Source organism: Tursiops truncatus, chromosome 9, assembly GCF_011762595.2.
Source record: "Tursiops truncatus isolate mTurTru1 chromosome 9, mTurTru1.mat.Y, whole genome shotgun sequence".
Classification (NCBI taxonomy): Eukaryota; Metazoa; Chordata; class Mammalia; order Artiodactyla; family Delphinidae; genus Tursiops; species Tursiops truncatus.
In genome coordinates, this window is record NC_047042.1 from 93,674,959 (window position 1) to 93,688,590 (window position 13,632).

At 45.5% G+C, this 13,632-nt stretch overlaps 1 pseudogene; it reads right to left on the reverse strand.

Annotated features, from left to right (window-relative positions):
* Window positions 1-9,622: 9,622 nt before the first annotated feature.
* Window positions 9,623-11,752, reverse strand: LOC101320548 (MSL complex subunit 3-like; annotated as a pseudogene).
* Window positions 11,753-13,632: the final 1,880 nt, after the last annotated feature.

A 13,632-nucleotide genomic window follows, 5' to 3' on the forward strand; every position in this document is an offset into this window, starting at 1 on the left:
GTTGGAATCTCCAGGATCTGAAGTCACTCAGTATAGACTCCTCCAGCCCCTTATTAAATGTGTATCCATCAAGTTCCCATCAAATTTATAGGCTTGTAATGGCAATAATTCCAGTAACTCCTTCATAACAGTCACTGTACGTTTACATTCCTCCCTTGAAAGGAACACATACTGTTAGAAAGTAACTACTGATTCAGTGTCACTTTTAAAAATTTACATTTCAGTTATCACAATAGTATTCACAAACACTTGAAAGACAGCAAGTAACACTTACATATGCAAGAAACATTTTTATTCAGTCTACTTGCAATGTTAATGCAAGGAAATGGGAACAATTGATCTGATCCTTAGTCTATATAAAGTCAGTTAGTCTACATAAAGTCACTTGATGTAAGGTCATTTAACTGAAGGCAACACCCTTCTCACTCCAAAGAAGTAGCTTACACTGGAACATAATTACCAGCAGGTAGGATGACACTGTTTATAACATGCAGAGCTAGTTTTATATATATATATATATATATATATACATATATATATTCATTCTAGGAATCTTTATTTTTGCATTTTATATTTAGGTCTATGAGCCATTTTGAACCTTGTGAAAGTGTAAGCTCAATGTCTAGATTCTTTTCTGTCTCTTCATATGACAATGATTTTTTTAAAATTTTATATCAGAGTACAGTTGATTAACAATGTTGTATTAGTTGCAGGTGTAGCGCATAGTTATTCAGTTATACATATATCTATTCTTTTTCAAATTCTTTTCCCATTGAGGTTATTACAGAACGTGGAGCAGAGTTCCCTGTGCTATACTGTAGGTCCTTGTTGGTTATCTATGTTAAATATAGCAGTGTGTACATGTCAATTCCAAACTCCCAATCTATCCCTCCCCACCCAGAGCTAATTTAAATATAGGTAGAATCAGTGGCAGGATTTCCTGACACCTCCCCCATCTTCCCTTAATTTGTCTGACATTCCAGCCCCAGAGATACTGTCCTCCCAGTAAGCAACCATTAGAAATACAAGGTTCTGAATAGCTAGCACAAGAGCCCATTGTCACACGTGGAAATCCCAGTGGGAAATAAAAGTAGGTTTATTCCTATCAGCTGAGAGGACTAGGGAGCAAGAAATCAAGGGTATGGAAGTTCTGATGAAGGAAGATAAAGGAATCAAATCATTTTCATAGAAAAGTCAGGCCTGGGTCCTAGAATGACCAGTGGTACCATGAACGTCCTGCATATATGGGATTTTAGGAGTTAGGTGAAGTGCAAAACTTTCTAAGCCCAAGTTGGAAAATTTGAGTGTTGCCTATGGAGAACCATGTCCATATCAATCTAGTTTCACCAAATCTTTCAGCTTTAAATTTCCTGATGTAAATAGGGTCCTTGCAACCATGCCTGATGAATACAGAAGAAAAGTGATAGTGACCCAGTAGTCTGCCGATAAATATTTAATCACTGGCTCCCCAGTTGTAGCATTTGCTGACTTGCAGCATTCACCAGTTTCCATGGTGTCAGTTTCACTCTCATCATGTCTAGTTTCAAGCTACCAACATCACATCACTGAGCTTGGAGATGGGAAGAGATTCTCACCATTATATATATTCTCACCATTATATATTTCTTTCTTTCTTTCTTTTTGATTTTTAAAAAAATTATTTATTGGAGTATAATAGCTTTACAATGTTGTGTTAGTTTCTGCTGTACGACAAAGTGAATCAGCTATATGTATACATATATCCCCATATCTCCTGTTTCTTGAGCCTCCCTCCCACCCTCTCTATCCCACCCCTCTAGGTAGTCACAAAGCATCGAGCTGATCTCCCTGGGCTACGTGGCAGCTTCCCACTCTACTATATACAGTATTTCTACCATACTGACACAAGTGACACAACTTCAGTGGAATAGACCAAAGTAAAATGCAGTAAAATAATTAGGAGTTTTGAGTTTTGATTACCTTTGTTTTTAACAATCTATTTGATTGTGTCTATTATTTAATTTTTGATAATGACTATGTTTAATTCCTGAAAATTTAACAATCAATTTTCAGCAGGGCTCCAGGCCATCAGTGTAGTATTCCACCTCGGGTTTTTCCCTTAGATCCTGTTCTGCATTCAACCTAGCATCTTTGTCATTCTCCTTCCCTTGAGTTAGACAAGCATCAAATGCTATGGAAGGAAACCTCACGGAATTGCCCTTTAAAAGAACTATTCTTAAGCTCCCTATGAACTTACTTAGGTCATTTTCAAAATTTAAGGCAATGAAATTCCAGCACTGACCGTAAATAATACCTTTGTGAATACAGTCGAGTTGCCCACCATGCAAAGGTTTCCACATCAATACCCTCTGTACCCACTATAAAATGTGTCATCTTGTGATTCCAGTGAGTGGAGCATCTTTCAGGACACTTGCAAGCCCCCAAGGGACCTGGATTTGATTAGTGAAGATACCCATGACCACTCTCCAGAGAGCATTCATTAATTCCATCTCCCAGGGCTTGTACTGCCTACACAATGTGCCATTTTTATTTCTACGTTACTTTATATATTACGTTGTCTCTCTCTGGAATTCACTTTTCCCATTCTCGGCCTGTGAAGTTGCTCTATACTTCAAAGCTTGAATCAAATGACACCACTTTTGAGAAGACTCAATGTAACCAGCTCCCTCCCTGTATTCCCAGAGTGCTTTGCATATCCTAGTAACTAATACAGAGTTTAGGCTTCCCACACTAAATTCTCAGCTCTTCAAGTTAGACGTCATGCCTTCTCTACCTTTGCATCTCCTGTACCAACAACAGAGAGGTTCAGTAAATGCCAGCCGTTTTTAGCAACGAGGTTTGTAGATGAATCTGGAATATGAGTGGACGCTGTACACGAAAACACGGAAGGCCACCTTAGCTGACAGTAATAGATGTATAGTAACAAAAGCGCAGGAAGAAGTTACCCCACTGCCCCTCTATCCCGGTTAGTTGTCTAAACCAGCACTAGTTGTTAAGACCCACATAACAGCAGGCACAAGAGGAAGCAATGTGGATAGTGAGAGGTCTAGAAAGTGTTCAGTGGCGACATTTCACTAGTAAATCTGAATATTTTATAGGGGAATATCTAGCTGCCTTCACTTATCTGCTGGTCTGCCTGTGTGAACCGAAATTGCACAGTGGGTGAGTGTTAAGAGGGAGTCACAGTGGGGCTGGATATAAGGGCTTCATCCTAAACATTAGCACACAGCAGCAAAGAGAGGGACCGCCTCACAGCTGCCAGGGCTCCATCTCTAGACTGGGTTCCAGCAGGGCCTCTGTGTGTGTTGCCGTGGGGATGCCTGAGCTCAGAGGAGGTGGGCCTGGATGACCTACGCACTCCCCTGCAATTCCATGAGGCAGTGGTTTACTTACATCATGACTCTAAACCTAGGGAGACTTTCGTACAGACACTCTTAGAACTGGGATCCCCATATTCCTTCCAGCAAGCGGGAAAAGTAAGTTCAAATGACTCTCCAGGTTACGTCTATGCAGTTGCTTCACTTGACACTGTGTACGCCGAGGGTCCCTATCACATCCAGACAAGTGTGTGGAACCAAAGTATCCCCAGGTCACGTCCATGCAGGATTCTAACAGCAAGTAGGAAGCTGGACCATTAGGCTAAAGTCACTCAAGAAGTCTAAAGTCAAACTGGGATGAAAATCTTGGGGATCTAAGTCCTGGTTACGGTCTCCAGAAATAGCACCTGGGATAAAAGTCATTAAGAAAGGATGGCTCCGATAATAGCAGGTACACCCTCAAATCCCCTCTTCCAGGGCCCTTCACATTGTTGAGATTGGGGCAAGGGCTTTTTATACAATTCCCTGATTGGAAATCCCACCAGCTAACTGTCTAGATCAGCACTTCTCAAATATTACGGCGCACTGTGAATCGCCCTGGGGTCCTGTTAAAAATGCAGATTCGGATTCAGCAGGTCTGGGATGGAGGCCCAGATTCTGCATTTCCAAAAAGCTCCCAGGAGATGCCAATGTGGTTCCAGGGATCACACTTTGAGTAGCAAGGGACCACAGGCAAGTTTTTAAAGAATGCCACGCCTGGGAGATGCTGCCTATGACAGGGCAGTCACTGTGAAGGAATAAAGCATGTGACACCTTCTCCAAATCCGGCCAGAGACCCCACTCCTACAGGAACACTGTGAAAAACAGGCAAGAGACTGTTGTAGGCTGTTGGTTATTTTTACATTTTTAGGCGGAAACGTGCAGAGATGAGAGTCACAGAAGAGAGTCTCTCAGGAGGAAAATCTGAGTGGATTTGTGTGCTGATTGAGAAGGAAAAAGCTGAAGGAAAGTGTTTGCATATCAGGAGGAGATAATTGCCTCCCATTTCGTTTTTCAGTTTTTCACAAAATTTGCAAGGAGGGTACGTAATTAGTCCCTAGAGACTTAGAGGAAAGAAAGTTCTCAGGATGAAAAAAATGTTTTCCCAGCTGGCCTTTACTGCAGGATCCAACGTATCTGCCCACCTTTTTGGAGAGGCCCACAAATGGGAATGTGTCCCGTGGTAGTTATTTTTTAAAAAAAAAAAAAAGCTTACTTGAAGACCAAGCTTCCAGGCAATAAGAGGAGACTCGGGCCTCCAGGCCACACACTCTGTAGGGGGATGCTTGCCCCTCCCACCAACTCCTTTCTTCACAGGCTTGGGTCTGGGGTGGTCCCCACACTGTCACTGTCCCCACTGCAAACGAGGACCAGGGCCTCTCTAGACACCCTGTAGGCGGAGCTAGCTCCCGAAGTCAGAGGAAGTTTGCACGTATTCTTTGTCCTGTTTTGCTAATCCCAGCCCAGTCCACATTCAATCTGGTATAAGAAATCAGCCACCAGAGCTATTCCCACTCATACCCTCCTTCCATGACTTCCTAAACCATTCCCAGATTTCCAAGGAATGCCTCCGCTCATCCGCCCACAGCCCATTACCCACAGTACCCATCCTGTTCCACTTCCTCCTCACCAGCCTTCTATCGCCTCTGCCTTACCCCGCAGGGCTGCTGGCAACCTCCTGACCAGGCTGCTTCCCGGAAACCCAACCTCAGAGGGCCCTCCCTCTGGGCCACGCATCTAAGGTTCTGTGGGAGAAGCGGAGTGCTAGCCCTTGAGAAGACGATGGTAGCAAGTCTGGGGTCAATGATCCAGCTCTCCCCTCTTCCCTGAGTGCATAGGAAGGATTGAAAAAAAGAAAAAAAATAAAGAATGAATCGCATGCCCTTCTTTCTAGGCATGGGGCCCTCATGACCTTGCTGTATACGGGGATTGAGAAAGTGGCCCCCAGAGAGTCATTTCTCTTTAAAGGCAAGAGGTCTGGGGCCAGGAGGGCGTAGTGGGCAGCCTGGGTGTGACTGCTGCCTCTACTCCAGGAGCAATCCCACATGGGGGTCCCGACAAAAGGCACATTGTTATTTCTGTTTTGAGGATGCCAGGCCTCTCTGCTCTTCTCCAAGAATCTCCCGCCTTCAGAATCCCATCCTAGACTCTGAAGCCAGTCCCTAGGAAAAGAACACCCCCCCCCAAATCTGCACACAAAGAAACGTAAAGGAATGTGAACAAAACCGTAGAGCAGGACCAGGGAGGAGAGATTTTAACAGCACGTTTCATAATAAGAGCTCCATTTACTGAGTTCTTAGTACATACCAGACCCTGTGCTAACAGCTTCATTTGGATTATCTTTTCTTTTTTTTTTTTGCGGCACGCAGGCCTCTCATTGTTGTGGCCTCTCCCGCTGCGGAGCACAGGCTCCGGAAGTGCAGGCTCAGCGGCCATGGCTCACGGGCCCAGCCGCTCCGCGGCATGTGGGATCCTCCCGGACCGGGGCACGAACCCGTGTCCCCTGCATCGGCAGGCGGACTCTCAACCACTGCGCCACCAGGGAAGCCCGAATCACACATTTTTGAAATAGCGTACACCCCTGACCGTAGAGACACTCTACTCTTAATTGTCCAATAACTCTCGAGGTATTTTTTGGCTGGCTCCTTCTCTAGCTCCTTGTCTTTCCACTGTTTTCTAAATACGAATGTCCCCGCATCTCTCTTCTCATCCTTCTTTCCTCTCTCTAGTCTCTCCTTCAGAAAACTCACCTTCTCCCTTAACGAGAGCAATCCTGAAAATGTAAAAGAGACTCTGCCTTTTTGTTCTCAGCCCACATCTCACACTACCACATACTCAACATGTGTAAAAACTACACACATAATCCTCTCCTCCCCCAAAGTCAATATCCTGTTCATGGCCTCCCAAACCCCCAGTTATCCAGGCTTGAAACCTGGGAGGTATTTCTTTTGTTGTTGTTGCTTTGTTTTGTTTTTCTAAATTTATTTTATTTATTTTTGGCTGTGTTGGGTCTTCGTTGCTGCGCACAGGCTTTCTCTAGTTGTGGCGAGCGGGGGCTACTCTTCGTTGCAGTATGCGAGCTTCTCACTGCAGTGGCTTCTCTTGTTGTAGAGCACGGGCTCTAGGCACACAGGCTCAGTAGTTGTGGCGCACGGGCTTAGTGCTCCGCGGCATGTGGGATCTTCCTGGGCCAGGAGTTGAACCTGCGTTCCCTGCATTGGCAGATGAATTCTTAACCACTGTGCCACCAGGGAAGTCCCTGGGAGGTATTTCTGAGTTCTCCTTCTTTCTTCTAAACCACTTGGAATTGTTATCCTTAGAAATATACTTTTTCTCATCCTGTCCCCTTCCTTTTTTCATAGCCACCAATTAGGTTCAAGGATTCACTTCCTCTTAATCATCACAACAGCATTCTTAATGGTTTTCTTATTTGTACATTTCTGTATATGTATTTGTACATTTCTGTATTGGATCCAACCTATCCATATCCTGCTGTTATATTTATTTTTCTAAAGTATTATGTCCATAGGCTGTTTTTTTTTAATAATCTGAGGCAATGTTATTCCATTTATACATTACTTTCAACGTCATCTACCTTCATACAGAAAAAGACTACAAGGACACATTTTAAAATATTAACAATGAGGGGATATGGGGATATATGTATATGTATAGCTGATTCACTTTGTTATACAGCAGAAACTAACACAACATTGTAAAGCAATTATACTCCAAAAAAGATGTTAAAACAAAAAAAATATTAACAATGGCTATCTCTAGGTGTGGATTATAGGCATTTAAATGTTTTCATATGTATATATAGCTTGTTTTTCAAATTCTTTTTATTTGAACACATATTATTTCAGTATCAGAAAAAAAATGTTTTTAAACAACATCTATTCCCTCCCTTGTCTATAAATCAAGCACAAACTCTCCCTGGTAATCCCAGCTTTCTACAGCTCCACCCATCTACCCCTCCAGCCTAACATTCACCTCCTTCTTACTGCATGATTTGTGCTTCCACCAAGCTGGACCACTCGCTATTCTCCAAATATTAAATCCACCCTCTGCTTGCACACCCTTTCCTTACTCTTCCCTATGCTCAGAATACCCTGTCCTGCCATCTCTGCCTGGAAGATTCTTACCCACACTTCAATGTCTCTCCTTTATGAAGCTTCATCCTCTATCCAGATGTGAACTTGTCCTGTCGGGAATTCTCAACGAGGGAAGTTAGCATGTTCCGCCTTGCGTGATAATTTTTCTTGTGCCAGTCTCGTCCCAAACACTAGATTCCTCATTTCTCAGTGGCAGGCCTCTCTTTTCATCTTTATAGCCCTCACAACACCCCACTGCAACGTGTCTTACAAAGTGTAAGGACTTCATAAATTTTGGTTAAACAAATGCATGAGTACATCTGTTGGGTTTTCTTTCCTAATCCTGAGAAGTCAAGTCTTGCCAAATGGAAACTCACGTTTTCTTTCATGATTATTTGAATGTGTGCATTACAGACTTTAATAGCTGGTAAGGGGGCAAGCATGGCCTGACAATTTCTTATCAGAAAGATAGGATGAGACCAGATGTGTTTCAGAATCCAATCCCAGAAGGGTCTGGGTACACCCTGTAATCAAATACGCTACTATTTCTGCAGCAAAATACACGAATATGCACACTAAATGGAATAAATAAAGGCAATAAATGGCCTCAAGTAAGTTCAGATCAAGTTTCACTACCTAGTTAGTTTGACCCAAAATTAGAAAAGAACTTTCAGTTGTCAAAGCATTTTTGATTACAGCCTTGTAGATCAGGGGCTGTGAATGGTTAGACCTCATTCACTGAGTGCCCACCACGTACTGGTTCCTACACCGCAAAACAACTGTGAAGGTTGCCATCTCCGTATCACAGGTGATAAAAACCGAGACTCAAGATGTTTAAGGATCTCCACCCCAGGTCACATAGTTAATAAATGTACAGCTGGGATTTGAACCCAGAGTCTTCTAACTCCAATACCTACTCATTTATAGTCATTAAAATGCCAAACGTGAAATCTTCCCAGTTTTCAAACAGCGCCACACCGATCTCTGAACACAGGATTCAAAGTCTATTGCTTAGGTCTGCAAACAGGGGGAGTATTTAATAAATGGTGAATAAAGGAATGTACTAAAGAATAAATTCCCATGATGGGCTGTTGACCATCAGTGATGAGTAAGAGACAGTGATGGGGAGGAAACAGGGAGGGTGTCCCTTTCCTCAAAGAAAGGATCTAACTTGGGTCTCAGCCATTACTGTGGAACCAGTCAGAGGTCCAGCCCTGAGTGCTCTGTCACTCACGGGGAATCCACGACCATCAGGCTTTCAGGGGGCTGCTGGCCCTCCACTTACCACTTCTCCGATTGTGATCTCACCCTACCCGGCCCCATACTGATGTGTGTCACATCCTGTGGGTGTTACAGATGCATGAGCAATAATGAGGAATTCAACGCATGGGCCCATTTTATGTTTCATTCACCATCACTGCCACCCAGAAAGCAGTATCTTTCTTACCCGATAGGTTTCCATGACATCGCATCCGGAGGTTCAACGTTCTAAAACATCTGAAGTCCTGAAATCAGAGGTGAAAGAGTTAATTCAGGGATGACCCTGGAGTCAGGAATACTGCATTCTGTGCAGCAGGCTTCACTCCACCTCACACTAGCCAGCGTCCTTTTCAAACTGACCACCTATTTATACCCTCACCCCAACCCATCTTGTCTTCCTCCTGCCAACCTCTCTCCTGTCTTCTGGACTTTTCACCCTTAGACTTTCCTCTCCCTGGTTACGGTCTCACATCCCCTCTCAGCGTTGATGACTGGTGCCCCCTGTTTGTTCACGATGCGTGCCTGTCCCTTCACGTTCATTCAAGACTCTGAGCCACGGCCCCCCCAGACTCCAACTCGGCAAACTGGAGCCAACGGTTCGGGACAAGCCCCCTGGAGTACGTTTTAGGACCCACTGTACTTGTCGAGTAATTTTTTTTTTTTTTAACGTTCAGGCAATGCTTTATTTAAATCACCAAAAATAAGGTTTTATAGGAAAGGAACTGTAACAAGCACACGTACAGCTGCAAATTTTCTTTTGCCATCAATATCCACTCCCTCTAAAATATTCTGGGACGACTTTTCAGTTTCCAAGCACAACTGATGTTTTATTGCTCAGCTCATCACAAGAATGAAAACGGTTTGCAAAACAATTTTGTTTAATGCTAACAAATAACTAAAAAATGCGGTTATTGCTAACAAGTAACTCCGTCTACTGAGACAGCCCAACCTACACACACTTCGGTGAACATTTCACTGTGAACACAACTGCTCTTTTCCCACCGTCACAGATGACAGGTACCGTGGCAAGGGTCAGATGCTGGAGGCCCGTTCAGGCACCTAGGAAGTAATCCTTAACAGAAATAACTACGGTAGGTAAGCAGCTCAAACAAACGGGCCCACCTCTGCCACACCTGCCCCAAAGGGGGTGTCGCATTGGCTCTGCCTCTAAGGAAGGCCCACCAACTCCCTCGTTCTTTACTGGGAACCGAGAGCGCAAAGCCAGATAGAGAAGCTGTTCTTCCAGAACCATCAAAGCCTTAATAAATCGCCCTGGGGTTCTTCGTGCTGTCGTGCGCCTCACAGGCAGCAACATAGGCAGACTCTGGGAAAAAGTCATGGTATTCTGCTAAAAACCTCAGAAAGCGATCCAAGTGCTTCAGTAAAGCCTTCAGATTCTTCTCAGAAGAGGACATCTTTCCAAGGATTTCTGGAAGTTTCACGAATGATCGCAGTAAGTGTTGTGCCCCATAAATGTAAGAGGGTGGGGGCGGCTGGTCCCCTGGGGGTAACTGTCGGGTACAAGTTTCCAGGAGAGGACCTCATTTATTTCATTAGTTCTTCTGCCTTCAAAGCCAGCAAACACCGCCACTCCCTTCCTTGCGCGGGGTCAGAGGAACACGTGAGGATGATCTGCTGCGAACAGGTGTCTTCTCTTCCAGGTGCAGGCACAGCCTGGGCATGCTGGCAGACGTGTCCTGCTGCCGGCGCTTGGGCTGAGGCGAGGCGCTGCTCTCAGCCTGTCGCGATTGGCAAAGTGGCGTGTGGACCGCCTCCGAGACTGCAAGGCTTCCGGCTCGGCTTTGCGCCTTTTGGGGGTGGCCGGTTCGCCTGTGGTTCGCTGACTCTCTGTGGACTGTGGTGTGGATGGATTCAACAAAGGTGGGCTCGGAGAGACATCGTCCTGGTTCCCATTAGTGTTTGTGGTACTTTCCTGAATCGGAAGAAAAAATTTGGACGAAGTCACCTTTTTATTACTGAACTTGTTCATATGGATAGAGCAAAACCAACGGGAGAGTGTAATCGGAGGTTATTCTTTTTTGTTTTGTTTTTTTAAATATATATTTTTTTAATTAATTTATTTATTTTATTTATTGATTTCTGGCTGTGTTGGGTCTCCGTTGCCGCACGCGGGCTTTCTCTAGTCGCTGTGAGTGGGGGCTACTCTTCATTGCAGTGCGCAGGCTTCTCACTGCGGTGGCTTCTCTTGTTGCGGAGCGCGGGCTCAGTAGTTGTGGCGCACGGGCTTAGTTGTTCCGTGGCATGTGGGATCTTCCCGGACCAGGGCTCGAACCCATGTCCCCTGCATTGGCAGGCGGATTCTTAACCACTGCACCACCAGGGAAGCCCCTCAAAGGTTATTCTTAATCCATCTACAATCTCCTTACAAAGGTCAACGTTCTTTTCTGCTGGGATATCTTGCACATTCATGTTGGCGTGTGGCATAGCATATGGTGACGCGGCCTCTCATTGGCTGAAAAGGCTGCATTGATAGCAAAATGCTTCACGTACGATTCCAAAATAGTTATGATGTTGGTCTGGCACGGAAGTTTCACTAACCGTTTCCTCCTGTTGATATAGTAACGATCGTCCTCAAGCTTCTTCTTCAGAACTTCAGGGGTTTCTATAGTTTTGTTCTTTCTTCCATTTCCTTTTTTGCGTGCAGCTCTGGTTCTTCCTTCACTTCAGTCTTTTCTTCAATATCACTTTCTTCACTTATTTCTTCATCTTTTTCTTCACTACTGTCATCAGAGGAACTGCTGCCTGAGTTTTCAACATTTTCATCTTTTCTTCAGCAGGGAGGCTTTTTAAGAGAGTCCACACCAGGCAGCCTGCAGCCCTTCCTCTCTCTTCCTGTGCTTCTCAGGCGAGCTACAGCTTTTCTTGCCAATTTACGCTGCAATCTCTGATTTTCATCGGTGTCACGAAGGACATGATCTTCAGCTGCCCATCTATCCCAGCTTCTGTTCCAACATTAAAATGGATCAGATATTCCGGGATCGTTCTGCCTTTTTCATCTTTCCCAACAATAACATCGACCATCTTGGCAGCCATCCAGCACTCGCGCCTTGGTGGGGTCAGGCTCGAAGCACAGCACTTCCTCCCCTGAGTGGAATTTAAATTTCATGCCCTCGCTGCCACTCGTTTGCTCATCGTGGTGGAGGGCGAGGCTCTGGGGTGGGCGGAGCGCGGGCGGTGGGGGACTTGTTGAGTAATTCTACATTCCAGGTTTTTGTTTACGATACTGCCAAATTAACATGGGTGAAGTTTAAGTTGAATGTAGAATCAACTTTTCTCTGCGTCGGGGTCTTCTGCAGACCAGAGTTTCCTCGGTGTAGGCTCTGTGGAAGCCCTTGCTACAGAACAAAACCTCTCTCGGGCCCAGGCGTCCTGCACCCCGTGACCAGGCAAACTCAACTTCAGTCAGGAGATAATGAGGTGTCCCATCAAACCAGGCCAGGCGTCGCCTGAGACATTACAAGGCAGGCTGCTCAAGGCCTTGGTTGGCCATTTAGTGCGTGCTTTGCACCAGGCCACACACTGCCTATACTCGACAGTCTGGGGTCCCCGATGTGTCCTCAGTTTCCCTTACTCATTCCTGGTGAGCATTCTCACTGGCAAGAGATCCTGTTCCTCTCATTCAAGTCATTCATGCTGTAGGTTTTATAGGTCAGATTTCTGTTAAGATGTCAAATAGCAGGTATAAAAAGCCGTTGTGTCCACACAATAATCCTCTAGAGACTTGGAAGCCATCTGAAAGACCCCTCCTTGTTACACATCTTTCTCTCTCCACATCAGTCTTCTCAGTTCTCCTGGCTGAGTTATTCCTATGCGTTTTGGCTTCTCTTCCTACCCCAGAAAATGACTCTTAAAAAAAAAACATAACTGGGAATGCAGACGGGGGTGACGGTACCACCACCACGGTTTTTTGTAGCGATGATTCTGATCATCAGTGTCTTGGGACATGTCAAGCTTCTCAAGAGAATGAAAAAGTGGGGATGACGAATGGGACAGAGGGATGGACAGAGTATGGACCTGAATATTCCCTTATGGTTCACTGGCCTTTACAAGGGGCGGTGACAGAGGGAGGACACAGAGGGAAACAGCAAACTGGGGCAAGCAGACCGGCCGGCAGCAAGAACTGGAGCGAAGAATGATGCAAGAGGACGACGTGTCAGGCAGCGAAAGGTCTGCGAAGACTCGAAGAGAGGCCAGAGACGCATCAGGAAGGAATCTAGGCTGAGCGTGCCCTGAACCCAGGTCTCTAAGGAAGGAGCAGATGGGGTGGGATGGCACAAAGACCTTTAGCTCCTCCCCAAGAGGAGGGGCAAGATGAGACCAATGCAGGGAATGGAGTCTTGTCGCCATGAGCTTCATGGCTGCCCCCAAATCAGCAATAGCACAGGCGGCAAGAAGACAAAGACAACTCGAATCATTCATCGTATTCACGCTTCACTCATTCATTCAGGAAAATATGGCTGACAGCGTTTGGTACTACCAGCGCTCTAGGAATACAGTGGTGAACAAAACAGACCCAGAACTTACAGGCAAATTGGGAAAACAGACAATAGAGAAGTTTTAAAATGACAAACTATGACCAAGTGCTATGAAGGCAATGAAAGGGGCATGACAGAGACTGGGGGGAAGGCAAGGGACTCACCCATGTAAGGTCCCATCCGCCGCCCAAGTCCAGATGCAGGATTCGGCCGTGGCAGTCGCACCCGGTGGACAACAGCGCAAGTGCAATAGGTTGAAAGGAGCAAAGAGGTCCCTCTCACGCTTCCTGCGGGTGCAGTTGCCAAACCCGGGACCTGTGGGGCAGACCAGAGTAGACAGAATCAACACAACACCAGGGTGGAGACAACTCACCCTGCTCGGGCCCCTTTCTCTGTACTCCCTTCGTCCTGCTATCCAGGCACTCC